This window comes from Phoenix dactylifera, chromosome 6 (assembly GCF_051530095.1).
Source record: "Phoenix dactylifera cultivar Ajwa chromosome 6, Ajwa_hap1_PhDact_Kaust_v1.1, whole genome shotgun sequence".
Classification (NCBI taxonomy): Eukaryota; Viridiplantae; Streptophyta; class Magnoliopsida; order Arecales; family Arecaceae; genus Phoenix; species Phoenix dactylifera.
Genome location: NC_143195.1, coordinates 19,012,092 through 19,030,484, shown reverse-complemented (window position 1 = coordinate 19,030,484; position 18,393 = coordinate 19,012,092). Strand labels below are relative to the sequence as shown.

At 41.7% G+C, this 18,393-nt stretch overlaps 1 non-coding gene across 1 annotated transcript; it reads right to left on the bottom strand.

Annotated features, from left to right (window-relative positions):
- Positions 1 to 3,189: 3,189 nt before the first annotated feature.
- On the bottom strand, positions 3,190 to 3,295 carry LOC149753329 (small nucleolar RNA R71). Its single transcript, XR_016395823.1, has one exon. It is a non-coding gene; the product is annotated as a small nucleolar RNA R71 (small nucleolar RNA).
- Positions 3,296 to 18,393: the final 15,098 nt, after the last annotated feature.

Here is an 18,393-nt window from a genome sequence, read left to right as displayed (position 1 = left end):
CCCCGATTGAACCAAGCAAAGACAAGATGGAAGTAAAAAGGAGTAACAGAAAAATAGAGCTTCTCAAAAGCAGATAAATAACAATATAAACAAAAGAGAAGTTAGAAGCCCTCAAACACGTTTGAGTTGGAGTAGAGTAGGGCTTCTTGAACTTCGGGTCTCCTCTTGAATGTCTGGTCGACTTGAATGCAGGAGGAGATCTCTTTCAATGTTGGGAAGAAGTAGGTGGATGCAGTTAATGTTGCTCTTCCCTCTTTTCCGTTGAAAACCAGGTTGCAGAGATTGAAAGCTTGATTACTTTGAGTGGAATGGTTGTTCTCTACCTTGCTACAGTCTTCTGTGGCTATTTAAGCCATCCCCCACGGAAACTAGCCGTTAGAGACCTTTTTCTGCCCGTTCTGCACACTCTGCACAGCCTGACAATATGTCCGTTGGTGGGTTGGAGTCGACTCGCGCGATCAGGAGTCGACTCGGATGTAGCGGGAGTCGACTCATGCTTTTCTAGAGTCGACTCGGCAACTGTTCCGGATTTGAATTAAAGTCGCCTCTTCGAATGGGAGTCGACTCGTCTTGACCCGGAGTCGACTCGCCAACTTCTGGAGCTGACTTGGCATTTTCGGAGTCGGCTCATCTCATGAAATCCACGGAGCCAGTTTTCAACTTGGCCCACTCGAGTCGACTCGACAATCCTGGGAGTCGACTCGGCGCTCAGAGCCCGAACTCTCGATCTACTGTCTTTTGGCTCGTCCAGTCTTGGAGTCGACTCGAACTGTTCCGGAGTCGACTCGGCTCTCAGTTTCCGAAACTTAGTCTTCTGTGTTTTTAGTGAAGCGCTGCCTTGGAGTCGACTCGAGCTGTCTGGGAGTCGACTCGAATCTCAGAGACAGCAAATTGGTCTTCTGTCTTCTTTGGGGTCGCGGTGTCTCGGAGTCGACTCGTGCAATGCGGGAGTCGACTCGAATCTCAGAGTCCGAAAAACGCTCTCTGACTTTTGCCTTGTGTACTGCTGAGAGTCGACTCTCACTATCTTTGGAGTCGACCTGCCAACCATCGGAGTCGACTCGCGTTCCACAGGAGTCGACTCGAATCTTAGGGTCGAAATAACGCTCTCTGACTTTTCTGTCTGTAGCTTCTTGGAGTCGACTCATATTACTCCGGAGTCGACTCGGTAAGCATCGGAGTCGACTCGCGCACTTCAGGAGTCGACTCGCTGACAGGTTTTAAGTTGATGCTTTCTGTTCGTCTGTCTGTTCTCAATCGGAGTCGACTCGTACTGGTCTGGAGTCGACTCGAGCCCGTGCCAGTGATTCTGATACGCTTGGAGTCGACTCGTAATATCCTGGAGTCGACTCGAGCCCGTGCCAGTGATTCTGATACGCTTGGAGTCGACTCGTAATATCCTGGAGTCGACTCGAATCTCAGACTTTGGTTCAAACTGACTTCATACCTTATCCAAAATATCTTGAACCAAGTCTAGAAACACTTAGACACGATTTTCACTGAAACACTTAATTGAATTCATTAGTAAACATAAGATATACTCAAATGCTTTGAGCTCATCAAAATCAAATAGGGATTTTAATCAATCACTCCACACAGTCCCTAATATAATTCTACATGGTGGATTCCAAACCCTAGATCCATCTACTCTGATAAATTCCAATTCGTACTCATAGATTAATTCAGTATAATTAAGTTAGCAAACTCTCCTTTTTGATTTATTATTAAAGAAAAAAATAACTTGTCTCCAATCCCTGGGGACCGACACCCGTAATCACTATCCTACAGGATAGTGCTATTGCGTGGTTTATTTTTGAAATTGAAAGAACCGATCAATTTTTGGCGCCGTTGCCGGGGATTGCTAGCATAGTTGTTTTTCTTTTCATAAAAAAATCTTTAAATATATATATATATCTAAAATAAAAATATGTTCTATTGTTGTTACTTTTCTTATCTCCTTTTTCTCTCTTACTAATTTTTATTTTTATTTTTTTGATATTATTTGATCAGGAATCGAAGAGGAAATATGGGACGATCAAAAAGTAGACTGCAAAAAAAGAAATGCTGTAGAGGTTTGCTTAAAAAAAAAAATTTGCTGGGGAAATTTTCTTTGGTAACCTCTAAACCTTTCTTGTTTAAATTGATTCCTAATTACCTTGAAATTTTGTGGTGATTGTTTGATTTTAATTTCAGCAAAAGTGTGAATGCATGCTTAATACACATACACTAATTAACCCACACATAGTAAGGGCAATCACCCCAACAAGATAAGAACTGAATTTCATCACCAGATTCTCGCCCAAATTAGGTGAATCATTTCTCACATAGCTATCACTTTAGTTCAAATCAATTAGACGTTGGCCCCTAGGAACGTTTGAGCTCAATAGGACGAAGATCACCAAAAGTTGCACCAATTTTATTCTGTGGCTTAGTTGATGTCTAGGCAAGTTTTGTCCCTATAAGGGAGACAGTTCATCTGTTCGAGGCAAGTGGTTTTTAAGTGGGACCTTTGCGAACGCATCGTGACCCCTCCACTACCTGGGAGCTTACCTAGTCAATTTGGTTCATTAGACCGGATTGGAGGCTTAGGTGCCCTCTTCAAACCAGTTAGGAGCTGTCTAGTGATTTTAGGGCAAATACAAGGATTTGATGTATTTTTCTTTTATTGCATGCTTGACCGATCAAGTACTAGTGTATGCAAGGGAGTCGTTCTAGAGTACGTGACCTATTACCTTTTGATCCTGAAATAGAACGGACCCTTAGGAATATTCGACCTGAGATCAGAACATTAGAATCATCCCCACCTCCTGAAATGGTTGAAGAACAACCCAAACTCCTGAGGGAGTACTTTACTCCCACCATTTACACTTCCCCATCTTGCATTCGATTACCTGAAGTAGCAGCGGTACAATATGAAATAAAGTCTAGTGTGATCCAAATGCTCCCATCTTTTTATAGGCTCACCAACGAAGACCCATATAAACACTTAGATGAATTTCTTGAGATTTACACCACTGTCAAGATTCAGAACTTCACCGATGATGCTCTGAAACTTAGAATTATATTTCTTCTCCCTTAAAGATAGAGCCAAGCAATGGCTGAATTCTTTAGAAGCCAATTTGATTTGTTCTTGGGATCAAATGCAACAAGAATTTCTTAAAAAATACTTTTCCATAGGAAGAACGAACCAGTTTAGACGTGCCATCACAAGCTTCTCCCAAACTGAGGGAGAAGAATTTCATGAAACTTGGAAGAGATTTTGGGACCTAATCCGTAAATGCCCACATCATCAAATACCTAAATGGCAGCTAGTGCAGTGTTTCTATGATGGATTGACTGAACGAAATCGTCAGATGATCGATGCTGCATGCGGGGGGACTTTCATGCTTCAAAATGAGCATGAAGCATGGCAATTATTTGAAAATCTTAATGAAAACTCCCTCCACCATGCTTCTTGTTCTCGTCAAGCACCCCCGAATTCTCAAAGAAAAGGGGCATTTATGAAATAAGTCATTCTATGGACCTGTCTAGCAAGGTAGATGCATTGTCCCATAAGATTGACCAACTAATGATAGGAGGACATGTCGTTAGCTCTTCCCAAGCACAAGTGTGTGCTATCTGTTCTAGCCCATCGCATCCTATTCATGAGTGCCCCTCAGCACCCCAGTTCCCCGAACTCGTGCAAGAACACATCAATCTGCTCAAACCCAGCCCAGATCGGATAATGACCCATTTTCCAATACATATAACCCGGGATGGCGGAATCATCCAAATTTTTCTTGGAGGCAGTAAGCTTCGAATACTACCCAACCCTACTCCCAAAATTTTTAAGACCCTCAGAATTTTCATCTCTACCATCCCTCAACTCAATTTCAACATCCTCCTCCTCCAACCCAAAGAAATACAGCCTTTGAGGAGAAAGTGTTGACTGCCCTTCAAGGTTTGGAGGCAAACACACAACTATTGCACTCTCACACGCAATCCATTGCTAAGCTAGAATTCCAAATGGATCAACTAGCTAATGCATTAAACAAGCGAGAGGAAGGCAAGCTTCCAAGTCAACCAATGAGTAATCCAAGGGGACAATACATGGCTCAAGAAACTCGACTAAATCATGAGCAAGCCAATGCTTTGACTACCCTTAGGAGTGGATGTGTAATAGATAATAAGGTTGGGGAGGGTAACAACAAGGATGGTGAAGAAGAGGAGAGGAATGTATCACATGAAAATCCAAAACCTTCTTCAGCTAGTCCACCATCTGCCACAACCCACATTCCAAAGGCCCCATTCCCTGAAGCACTTAATGCACCCACTCCCTTTGGCAAGAAGGGAACTTCACTAGAAGAGATGATGGAGATTTTCAAATAAGCTAAAATCAACCTTCCGCTCCTTGATGCCATCAAACAAGTTCCCTCCTATACAAAATTTCTCAAAGACCTTTGCACCCAAAAGCGAAAATCTAGGACATGTGTGCCTAAAAAGGTCCTCCTAACTGAGCAGGTAAGTTCCATTCTCCAACACAACACCCCTCTAAAATTCAAAGATCCTGGTGCTCCCACTATTTCCTGTGACATAGGAAATAACTCCATCGACCGAGCACTCTTAGATCTAGGGGGAAGTGTGAATCTTCTACCCTATTCAGTCTATGAGAAATTTGGGTTAGGTGAATTAAAACCTACCTCGGTGTCCTTACAATTGGCTGATCCATCTGTAAAGATACCACGGGGGATGATTGAAGATGTTCTTGTCAAGGTAGATAAATTCTATTTTTCAGTAGATTTTATTGTCCTTGATATGGAACATGTGCCCAACATAAGAAAATAAATTCCTGTGATTCTTGGTCGTCCCTTTTTAGCGATAGCCAATGCATGTATCAACTGTAGAACTGGGGCAATGGACATATCATTCGGAAACATAAAAATTAAGTTGAATGTGTTTCATGCCGCTGACCAACATGTGAGAGAAGACGAGTGTTGCCTGATTGATGAAATGGATGATCTTGTAGAGGAAGCCCTTTCCTATATCTTAGCGGATGACCCCCTAGAGGCATGCTTGGCCCATTTTGACATTAACAACTTTGATATAGACAAGGCCGTAGAAGAAGTCAACATCTTACTCGACAACCAATCTCCTATGAGTTCCCTTTCTTGGATGATCCGACCTGAACCTCTTCCCCCCATTGTTAGCGCACTACTTTATCCTTCTATTGATTCTCCACCTAAACTTGAGTTGAAGCCACTTCCGACAACTCTTAAGTATGCTTTTCTAGGACCAGAAGATACTCTCCCTGTAATCATCGCGGCCAACTTATCTATAGAACAGGAAGTTAAACTTTTAAGGGTGCTAGAAGAGAATAAACATGCCATAGGATGGTCTGTAGCCGATTTGAAAGGGGTTGACCCCTCCGTTTGCATGCATCGAATTCACCTCGAAGATGATGCAAAGCCCACCCAAGAAATGCAAAGAAGACTCAATCCTAACATGAAGGAGGTAGTCAAGAAAGAAGTGGTGAAGTTATTAGTGTTGGGAACCCGCCCATGCCATAGAAAATTAAAAAAAATTCAGATGGCAGCGGAAGAGGCATGCGCGGGATCGACGTTCATCTTATGAATGTTGTTCAAAAATCATTCGTAGATAGATTAGAATTAAAAACTTTTAAAACAATTCTGAAGATTAGATCTTCATCTTGTGCGGATAGATGATCACCGCAAACTGATGATCGTGATTTTTGAAGAGGGCTCGTTTGAAGCCGCACAAGCGTCCGGCCTCTACGGGTATCCACACGAAGTAAAAACCGATCCAAATGCTCCAATCTCCCCGGGGTGCTAGCTCCCTTGCAGAGATTTATTTTGATGGCTGATGTCTTTTCTTTTAATCAACTCTTGATTGCCTAAGGAAGGAGGATGAAGAAGGTGGACTCAAGGAAGAAGATCACCAAGCCTTGCGGCCCTTTTCCCTTGCATGCATTGGAAGGAGGAAGGGAGGAAGAAGATGCCGCCAAGACTCTTCTTGGCTTTTCCCTTGCTTGCGGCTGAAACAAGAGGAGGAGAGGAGGGGCCACGGGTTGGAGAGTAGGAAGTCTTCAATACCCTAATGCACCCTCACGCCTCCTCTTAAATAACATGTGGATTGTAGGAGCTCCTTGATAAGTTTCCAAGAGGGGCGCTGGCCCCTCTTGTTGTGCCGAACCATGCAAGGAAGAGGAGGAGGGGCGTGAGCCCCTCTTCATATGTTGCCCTAGTCCTCCTCTAAGGAGGATTGGGAGGCCCTTATTTGGTTTAGTCATAATCTCATTAGGCTTTAACCAAATCATGAACCATTTGGGTTTAATCTACGTAAGTCCTAATCCAATTATAACTCAAATCAATTATGACTCAATTGAACTCTTCAATCCTAATCCAATTAGGAGTCTTGTTAATTCATTAGATTAATAATTAATTAGAACTTAAGAAATTCTAATCCAATTAGGATTTATTCAATTTTAGTCCTTATCCAATTAGGACTTCTAGGAATCCTATTCTAAGTAGGAATCCAAATTGAATTCAAAATTCCAATCCAATTAGGATTGTAGGAATCCTACTCCAAGTAGGACTCCCAGTCCTACTCCAAATAGGACTCCCAGTTCTAATCCAATTAGGACTCTAGGAATCCTACTCCAAGTAGGATTTGTGTTTAAGTCCAATTAATTAATTCCCATTGTTCCTTCTTCAACTGATTATCAATCGGATTAATTACTCGTGATTCATAATCACATTTCAATCATCGGATCGGTCAATACTTCTAGTGTGTGTGACCCCATAGGTTCTATTCTGATTGGTAGTGAGATATATTGCAATCTCTATCACAATATCATTGAAAACTCCTTTCAAAGGGTTGGAATAGTTTCAACTCAACTCATCAGGGTTTATCGATCATCTAGATATTCCCTGTGAGTCTCATCATCCACCAGTGACACCTTGCAGCATGTAGTGGCTACCCAGCAGAATGGAATGATGAACCTCTATGTAGTTATCGTATGATATAGTCCTACTATCGTGGATCCCTACAGGACGGAGGTCATGGACAACTCGTCAAACCCCATCATCTATTATATGTCAAGATTTATTCGACATAAGTTCGAGAGTGGAAAACTCTTTCTCCACTTTGCATACTGCCCCGGCCGAGGTCTTACGAACTCAGTCTCATAAATCACATAGGATCTCTCCTTATCTACCAAGATCGATGGATTCCATATAGGTGCATACCCTACTCCTACAGTAAACCTATTGCAGCCAATCTACACTGCATGGACCCACATGTCTAGAGACTATGTATATGTGCAGTCAAACTATAATAACCTTACTGTGAGTAGCCGAAGCACCGCAGGTCAAAGGACCAGTCACACTACTGCAACATCAAGTAAGTCACTGACGAGTAGATAGACATCCAAGTGACTTCTTGTCTTAGTCACGCTCAGTACCCTTGTTCTTTAACAAGCACCTGCACTATTACTTCAGTGTCGCCACACCGTGGACTCGAGTCTCGTCCATCCACAAGGAAAGCAATGTATGCACTGATCTCATCGGATCGATCACCGTCCTTGTGATGATCCATTGATCAGGAGCATTTTAGAAATTAATCACCAATGATGCATGGATCAAATTGTTAACTCTTAAGAATATACATCATCCTCTTATTAATTCTTGGATGATTCATAGACACGAAAACAATATGCATGAAAAAGATGCCTTTTGTTTATTCAATAATAAATAGTCAAGTACAAAATTATGTCCTAGAATTAATAATGTATCAGTCAGATTGGCTTCTAGGGCATACATCTAACAATCTCCCACTTGCACTAAAGCCAATTAGTCATATATTTAAGTTCCATCTTCTCAAGGTGGGCTTCAGTCTTTTGCTGACTCAGCTGCTTAGTGAACGGGTCCGCCACGTTGTCCGCGGAGTCTACTCTCTGCACCTCAACATATTTCTTCTCAACATAGTCGCGTAAGAGGTGAAAGCGCCGCTCTATATGCTTGGACTTCTGATGAGACCTTGGCACCTTAGCAAGAGCTATGGTGCCATTATTATCGCAGTAGAGTGTTATGGCATCTGATGTCATCACATCCAACTCTGCAATGAATTTCTTGAACCAGAAGCCTTCCTTAGCAGCTTCAGAGGCAGCGATGTATTCAGCTTCCATAGTAGAATCAGCAATGATCGGTTGTTTAGAACTTTTCCAATTCACCGTACCACCATTGCACAAGAACACATATCCAGATGTAGACTTTCTATCATCGATATCAGTCATAAAGTCTAAATCTGTGTACCCTTCTACCTTAAACTCTGATGTTCCTCCATAGACCAAGAATAAATCTTTAGTTCTTTTTAAGTACTTAAGAATATTCTTCACAGCTGTCCAGTGCTCTTTACCAGGATTCGACTGATATCTACTAGTGACACTCACAGCAAGGGCTATATCAGGTCGTGTACACAGCATGGCATACATGAGGCTCCCTATTGCCGATGCATAAGGGATCTTGCTCATGCGTTGAATCTCTTCAGATGTGTTGGGGTACATCTTCTTGGAGAGATGAATTCCATGCCTTAGAGGTAAGAGACCCCTTTTAGAGTTTTCCATGCTGAACCTTTTCAGCACTTTCTCTATGTACATCTTCTGTGATAGGCCAAGTATCCTTTTAGATCTATCTCTATAGATCTTTATCCCTAAAAAATAGGATGCTTCCCCAAGATCTTTCATGGAGAATTCTTTTGACAACCAGACCTTGACCGAGGTTACCATGGGAATATCATTCCCTATCAAGAGAATGTCGTCCACGTACAATACGAGAAATACGATAGCACTCCCACTAACCTTCTTATAAACACACGGTTCCTCTTCATTTTTGATGAAATCAAACGTTTTGATTGCATCATTAAAACGAGTGTTCCAACTCCGAGATGCTTGCTTTAGTCCATAAATGGACCTTTGCAGCTTGCAGACCTTGTGATCTCCATCACTGGAGGTAAAACCCAATGGCTGTTCCATATAGATATCTTCATCAAGATATTCATTTAGGAAAGCAGTTTTCACGTCCATTTGCCAAATTTCATAATCCTGAAATGCTGCTACGGCAAGCAATGTTCGGATGGATTTCAGCATGGCTACAGGTGAAAAGGTCTCCTGATAGTCAATGGCTTCGCGTTGACTATACGCTTTCACTACTAGCCTTGCCTTATTGGTCTCTACCTTTCCATCCGAACCTATCTTTCTTTTGTAGATCCATTTGCATCTAATAGGTACAATACCTTCTGGTGGATCAACTAAAGGCCAGACTTGGTTAGAATGCATAGAGTCTAACTCTGACTTCATAGCTTCCAACCATTTCTTGGAATTGATATCTAATATCGCCTCGTTGTAGATTTTAGGATCCTCTATGTGTTCCCTATCTCCCATGAGGAACATTTCCTTAGTATCCTCTTCAAGCATATCTAAGTATCTATCAGGAGGATAGGAGATCCTACTATATCTGCGAGGTGGAGGAACAACGTGTACTGGCTCTGTATGGATCCATGACTCGTTGCTTTTCAGAGACTTTCTCTTCAAGCTCAATTTTTCTTCCACTGCCTCTATCAGGGATAAACTGTTTTTCCAGAAAGATGGCATATCGGCTCACAAAAACATTGTGATCCTCTGAGACGTAAAAATTATATCCTAATGACTCTTTAGAATATCCTATGAAACGAGCACTACTTATGGTCCTAGCCTCTAACTTGTCCGCCTGTAGTCGCTTGACGTGGGTCGAACATCCCCAAATCTTGAGGTGACTTAGACTTGGTTTCTTACCATGCCATATCTCATACGGTGTGGTAGGAACGGATTTAGAGGGAACTCTATTCAGTAGATAAATTGCGGTAAGTAAGGTATCTCTCCAAAGAAACATAGGTAAATCAGTGAAGCTCATCATGGATCGGACCATATCTAATAGGGTCTGATTTCTCCTCTCTGACACCCCATTGAGTTGAGGTGTACCCGGAGGAGTCCATCGTGAGACTATGCCATTCTCTTTGAGATAGTCCCAAAATTCCCCACTAAGGTATTCTCCTCCTCGATCTGATCGAAGAGCCTTAAGGGGTTTTTCAGTTTATTTTTCTACTTCATTTCTGAACTCATTGAACTTTTCAAAAGATTCAGATTTGTGTCTCATAAGATACACATACCCATACCGTGAATAATCATCGGTAAAGATAATGAAGTACGAATAACGACCCCTGGCTTGCACATTGAATGGGCCACACACATCTGTGTGTACCAGGGTAAGTATTTCAGTGGTCCTCTCCCCATGTCGTACAAAGGGCAATCTGGCCATTTTTTTTTGAAGATAGGACTCGCAAATTGGATATGACTCAGAAGTCAATGAGCCGAGAAGCCCATCTTTATCCATTTTGTTCATTCTATCTTCTCCAATATGGCCAAGTCTGAGGTGCCACAAATATTTTTGGTTTATCTCATCCCTAGATCTCTTGGATCCTTTGGCACTCACTTCTTGCTCAGACACATTTACAGATACATCCATATGCAAATGATAGAGACTGTCAATCATAAAACCACGTGCGACTATTTTATTTCTAAAATAAATAGAACAACAGTCTTTGTCAAATGTAAAAACATGATCTTCCTGTGCTAGACATGAAACAGAAATCAAATTTCTGCTAGCAGCAGGTACATAATAACAGTCTCTAAGTAATAAACTAAAACCAGACGGTAGTCGCAGAGAGTAGGTGCCCACAGCCACAGCAGCAACTTTTGCCCCGTTGCCAATCCGAAGGGTTACCACACATTCCGCTAGCCTTCTACTTTTCTTTAGACCCTGCATAGTAGTGCACAAGTGAGCACTAGAACCAGAATCTATAATCCAACTAGAAGTAGAAGAAATCGTTAGATTAGTTTCAATTACGAGCAAGTCTATACCTTCTGAAGGCGTGTCAGCCTTCTTGTTCTTCAGGCTCTCGAAATATGAAGGACAGTTCCTCTTTCAATGGTCGTCGATATTGTAGTGGAAATATTTTTCTTTGTCATTAGCCTTTTTCTTTTGAACTTCCTTCTTTGGCTTCTTGTCTTTCTTCTGCTTCTTTGCAGGTTTCTTTTTCTTCCATGTAGACTTTCTCTTGAAACCAGAAGTCAACTCAGCAGCAAGGACATTGCCCCTTGAATCTTTCAAGGCTCCCTCAGCAGTTACCAACATGTTTAATAGTTCAGTCTTAGTGCATTCAATCTTATTCATGTGGACGGAGGTCATGGACAACTCGTCAAACCCCATCGTCAAACCCTAGGATGAGTATCATATAGCCTCTCTCATCTGTCTGATCATCATAGCTGGGAGGTTCAGGGGAATGCCCTGAATAACATGCTCCATAATGACTAAATCTTGCTCAGATATGTGATCAAATCTTCCACTCTTCGAAAACAAAATCCGACCTATGAAGTTGTGCAACAACCTCATCTCAGCTGATAGAGAGCTAGCTATCACAGTTTCGGAGTAATCAAAATCATCTCTCTCAAAGATCAACTATAGAGCTCTTAACTTGCTTTCCGATCTTTTTGGAGTTGCACCTTCGCAGGGGAGATGAAGCAACTCACTCAAACTTTCTTCCGAGACCCTAACCCTTACTCCTCGGACTTCAGACACAAGTCCTCCCGGTCCAACCTTTAGGAAGGCGTAGAACTCACGAACCAAGCCCGGGTAGGTCACCAAATATAGGGAGCAAAGATACTCCCATTCTTGCCTTCAGATCCAATCCCCCAAATGGAACCCTTCTTGATCCAAAAATTCGGAGTGGATCCTTCTCCCTGTGGTAACCGGTCTCTGTTAGATGTATGCCCTAGAAGCCAATCTGGCTGACACATTGTTAATTCTAGGACATAATTTTGTACTTGACTATTTATTATTGAATAAATAAAAGGCATCTTTTTCATTCATATTGTTATGTGTCTATGAATCGTCCAAGAATTAATAAGATGATGATGCATATTCTTAAGAGTTAAGAATTTGAGCCATGCATCATTGATGATTAAATTCTGAATGCTCCTGATCAATGGATCATCACGAGGACGGTGATCGATCCGATGAGATCAGTGCACACATTGCTTTCCTTATGGATGGACGAGACTCGAGTCCACGGTGTGGCGACACTGAAGTAATAGTGCAGGTGCTTATTAAGAATAAGGGTACTGAGCATGACCAAGACAAGAAGTCACTTGGATGTCTATCCACTCGTCAGTGACTTGCTTAATGTTGTAGTAGTGTGACTTGTTCTTTGACCCGCGGTGCTTCGGCTACTCACAGTGAGGTTATTGTAGTTTGACTACACGTATACATGGTCTCTAGACATACAGGTCCATGCAGTATAGATTGGCTGCAATAGGTTCATTATAGGAGTAGGGTATGCACCTATATGGAATCTATCGACCTTGGTAGATAAGGAGAGATCCTATGTGATTTATAAGACTGAGTTCGTAAGACCTCGGCCGGGGCAGTATGCATAGTGAAGAAAGAGTTTTTCACTCTCGAACTTAAGTCGAATAAATCTTGGCATATGATAGACGATGGGGTTTGACGAGTTGTCCATGACCTCCGTCCTGTAGGGATCCACGATAATAGGACTGTATCATACGATAACTGCACGTAGAGGTTCATCATTCCATTCTGCTGGGTGGCCACTACCTGCTGCTAGGTGTCACTGGTGGATGGTGAGACTCATAGGGAATATCTCGATGATCGATAAACCCTAATGAGTTGAGTTGGAATCATTCCACCCCATTGAAAGGAGTTTTCAATGATATTGTGATAAAGATCGCAATATATCTCACTACCAGTCAGAATAGAACCTATGGGGTCACTACCATAGGGAAGGAACAATGGGAATTAATTGGACTTAAACACGAATCCTACTTGGAGTAGAATTTCGGAAGTCCTAATTGGAGTAGGACTGGAAGTCCTACTTGGAGTAGGACTGGGAGTACTACTTGGAGTAGGATTCCTACAATCCTAATTGAATTAGGATTTTGAATTCAATTTGGTTTCCTACTTAGAATAGGATTCCTAGAAGTCCTAATTGGATTAGAACTTCGGATTCAAATTAGAGTTCTAATTGGATTAGGACTAAAATTGAATAAATTCTAATTGGATTAGAATTTCTTAAGTCCTAATTAATTATTAATCTAATGAATTAACAAAACTCCTAATTGGACTAGGATTGAAGAGTTCAATTGAGTCATAATTGATTTGAGTTCTAATTAGATTAGGACTTACCTAGATTAAACCCAAATGGTTCATGATTTGGTTAAAGCCTAATGTGATTATGACTAAACCAAATAGGGGCCTCTTAATCTTCCTTAGAGGAGGACTAGGGCAACACAAGAGGGAGGGGCTCATGCCCCTCCTCCTTTTCTTCTTTGGTGCAGCACGACAAGAGGGGCCGGCGCCTCCTATTTAAGAGGAGGCATGGGGGCTGACCTAGGTGATTGAAGCCTTCTTCTCCTCAGCCGTACGCCCCCTCTCTTCCTCCTCTTGGTTCAACCGCAAGCAAGGGAAGCAAAAGAAAAGGTGTTGGTGGCCTCTTCATCCTCCCTTCCTCCTTCCAACGCAGGGAAAAGAAAGAAGGCTGCAGGGGCTTTGTTCCTTTACTTTTCTTCATCCTTCTTCTTTCTCCTCCCAAGCACAATCAAGGGTTGATTCAAAGGGAGGAAATTAGCCATCCAAAGTTATCTCTGCAAGGGAGCTAGCACCTCGGGAAGACAAGGAAGCTTTGTCGGTTCTTTGCTTTGTGTGGATACCCGTAGAGGCCGGACGCTTGTGCGGCTTCAAGCGAACCTTCATCCTAAACCACGAACTTCAGTTTGCGGTGATCATCTACCCGCACAAGATGAAGATCTGATCTTCATAATTATTTTAAAAATTTTAATTCTAATCTATCTACGAACGGTTATTGAACAACGTTCATAGGATGAATGATTGATCCCGCTTATGCCTCTTCCGCTGCATCTGAAATTTTTTAAATTTTTTGCGGCACGGGCGGGTTCCCAACAGTGGTATCAGAGCTTAGGCTTCATAGATTAAGGTTATAATTAATTATAAATAGGCATGATAGATATGAAATTTAAAAGGATATGTATGCTGAAATTTTCTGCATGCAGAATTTTTCAAGGTTGCTGATTTTTGCATGCTGATTTTCATGTGATAAATTGATGATTCTAATTGCATTGTTAATGGGATTACAAAGTTTAGAATCATGTTTAGCATGATCAGCAACCCATGTCATAAGATGTTCAATTAGATTTCAGATCTGAAAATTATAATTGTTGCATGTGGTGATGATCATTGGATTCAAACCCTTTTGGTATAAATTATAAAGACCTGCGATGTGATCTGCAATGTCATGTAATTTTTCAGATGCTTGCATGCATCTTATTTGAGAGGCCTGCGTTTCTCCTAAAAGGGTATGTAATTTATTATTATATATCTGGTTGTATTTCTATGATGTAATGTACGTCAACGATCAAGTCAAAGACAGTACACGAGATGAACAGCGAATGTGAGCGGTTGATGGCGATTGGATCAAGAGTTGATCAAGGATCGAATCAAGAAGGCTTGGGACCAATTCAAAAGTTGAAGACTAATTGATTGATTGACGTGCATGTGCTTGTAATATGACCTAATTAGAATCCATGATCATCACCTATTTAAAATTCAGCTTTTATTTATTGCTGCAATTATAACTGCCTGTGATGTGCTATTTGCATGTGATGCGAATGTGAGTAGGGTAGATAGGTTTACATATGATGCAAACTATTAGACCAATCCGAAAGAGACCTAAACTAAAATCTCCTCAATCAAGTCGAGAGTGAACCAACATGAGCGAGTCATATTAGATTAATTAATCTAATTGGTATCTAGGAAAGCATGAAAGGTGGTTACTTAATTAGAACCTTACTCTCTGAGTAAGGGGAGCCTCCCACCTGCTTACCTGGCCAATTGTTCGATTACCTCTTATGAAGAGCTCAAGTTGCAAACACTAAGATCTGATTAACCGATATTAAGTCCATAGGTCTTCCACCATAGTAGAGCTGCTAAGGTCTTTCTGATGTTGACTTGTCTCGGCTGGACACAGTGAGCAAGTTGCATCAGAGGATTGGACCTCTCTATAGACATGAGATGTTGTAGGGTAAAGATGGGGTTGGGCACCAATAACTGTTAGGTGAGGACCCAATGACGACTTTATTTCTACGGTTATACGGTGGGTCTGACTTAACTAAGGAATGGGACCAATAACTGTTAGGTGAGGTCTTCATGACTTAGAGACCCAGTAGCACTGCAACATGCTTGAGAAGCATTGTACAAGAGTTGTACACTCATTTATTTATGTGTCACCAATAATTGTTAGGTGAGGTGGCATGTAAGTCGGTGGGACCGCAGTACCCACTAGAGTTGTACACTCATCTAGTAGGATCTCCCATCCTCCTGATAGATACTTAGGTATGCTTGAAGAGGATACTAAAGAAATGTTTCTCGTGGGAGATAGGGAACATATAGAGGATCCCAAAACCTACAACGAGGCGATATCAGATATCGATTCTGAAAAATGGCTGGAAGCTATGAAGTCAGAGTTAGACTCTATGCATTCCAACCATGTCTGGACCCTAGTAGATCCACCAGAAGGTATTGTACCTATTGGATGTAAATGGATCTACAAAAGGAAAATAAGTTTGGATGGAAAGGTAGAGACCTATAAGGCAAGGCTTGTGGCGAAAGGGTATAGTCAGCGCAAAGGCATTGACTATCAAGAGACCTTTTCACCTGTAGCCATGCTGAAATCCATCCGTACACTGCTTGCAATTGCAGCATTTCATGATTATGAAATTTGGCAGATGGATGTGAAAACTGCTTTCCTAAATGGATATCTTGATGAAGATATCTATATGGAACAACCTTTGGGATTCACTTCCAGTGATGGAGATCACAAAGTCTGCAAGCTGCAAAGGTCTATTTATGGACTAAAGCAAGCATCTCAGAGTTGGAATACTCGTTTCGATGATGCAATCAAAATGTTTGATTTCATCAAGAACGAAGAGGAACCGTGTGTCTATAAGAAGGTTAGTGGGAGTGCTATCGTATTCCTCATACTGTACGTGGATGACATCCTCCTGATAGGAAATGATATTCCCATGCTAACCTCGGACAAGGTCTGGTTGTCAAAAGAATTATCCATGAAAGACCTTGGGAAAGCATCCTATATTTTGGGGATAAAAGTCTATAGAGATAGATCTAAAAGGATGCTTGGCCTATCACAGAAGATGTACATAGAGGAAGTGCTAAAAGGATTCAGCATGAAAAACTCCAAAAGGGGTCTCTTACCCCTTAGGCATGGAATTCATCTCTCAAAGAAGATGTGCCCCAACACATCTGAGGAGATTCAACGCATGAGTAAGATTTCATATGCTTCAGCAATAGGAAGCCTCAAGTATGCCATGCTGTGTACATGACCTGATATAGCACTTGCAGTGAGTGTCACTAGCAGATATCAGTCAAATTCAGACGAGGAGCACAGGACTGTTGTGAAGAACATTCTTAAGTACTTAAGAAGAACTAAAAATTTATTCTTGGTCTTTGTGTTAGAACCCGCCCATGCCGCAGAAAATTAAAAAAAAATTCAGATGGCAGCGGAAGAGGCATGCGCGGGATCAACCGTTCATCACATGAACGTTGTTCAAATATCGTTCGTAGTTAGATAAGGATTAAAAAAACTTTTAAACTATTAGGAAGATCAGATCTTCACCTTTGTGCGGGTAGGTGATCACCGCAACCTGATGATCGTGGTTTTGGAAGAGGGCTCGCTTGAAGCCGCACAAGCGTCCGGCCTCTACGGGTATCCACACGAAGTAGAGGACCGATCAAGGTTTCCTTGTCTCCCCGGGGTGCTAGCTCCCTTGCAGAGACTTCTTTTAATGGCTGATGTCCTCCCTTTGAATCAACCCTTGATTGTGCTTGGGAGGAGGAAGAAGAAGGATGAAGATCAGAGAAGGATCAAAGCCCCTGCAGCCTTCTTTCTTTTCCCTACCTTGGAAGGAGGAAAGGAGGAGGAGGAGGCCGCCAAGGCCTTCTTCTTTTCTTCTCCTTGCTTGCAGATGAACCAAGAGGAAGAAGAGGGGGCGTACGGCACAAGGAAGAGGAGAATTCCAATACCTAAAAAAGGTGCCGCCAAGCCCTCTCCTTATAAAGCATCTAGGGCTCCTACGAGTTAGGAGCCCTTGATCTATTTCCTAAGAGGGGCGCCGGCCCCTCTCTTCATGCCGCACCAAGGATGAAAAAGGGGAGGAGCTTGCGCCCCTCCCTCATGGTAAACCCTAATCCTCATTAAGTAAGGATTGGGAGGCCCTAATGTGGTTAAGCCCTAATCCAATTAGGCTTAGTCCAAGGGTGAACCAATTGGGTTTAATCTAGATAAGTCCTAATCCAATTAGAACATAATGAACCATGATTCAATTGAACCCTTCAATCCTAATCTAATTAGGAGTCATCTTCATTCATTAGATTAATAATTAATTGAAACTTAAGAAGTCCTAATCCCATTAGGATTTATTTAATTTTAGTCCTAATCCAATTAGGACTCTAATTTGAATCCGAAGTCCTAATCCAATTAGGATTTCTAGGAATCCTATTCTAAGTAGGAATTCAAAATAGATTCAAAATCCTAATCTAATTAGGATTGTGGGAATCTTACTTCAAGTAGGAATCCCAGTCCTACTCCAAGTAGGACTCCCAGTCCTAATCCAGTTAGGACTCTAGGAATCCCACTCTAAGTAGGATTTGTGTTTTAAGTCCAATTAATCAATTCCCATTTCTTCTTCAACTTATTACCAATCGAATTAATTACTTGTGATTTATAATCACTTTTTCAACCATCGGATTGGTCAATACTTCTAGTGTGTGTGACCCCATAGGTTCTATTCTGACTGGTAGTGAGATATATTGTGATCCCTATCTCAATATCATTGAAAACTCCTTTCAATGGGTTGGAACGATTCCAACTCTACTCATTAGGGTTTATCGATCATCGAGATATTCCCCTGTGAGTCTTACCATCCACCAGTGACACCTAGCAGCATGTAGTGGCTATCCAGCAGAATAGAATGATGAACCTCTAGGTGCAGTTAATATGTGATACAGTCCTACTATCGTGGATCCCTACAGGACGGATATCATGGACAACTCGTCAAACCCCATCGTCTGTCGTATGTGAAGATTTATTCGACTTAAGTTCGAGAGTGGAAAACTCTTTCTCCACTGTGCATACTGCCCCGGCCGAGGTCTTACGAACTCAATCTATAAATCACATAGGATCTCTCCTTATTTA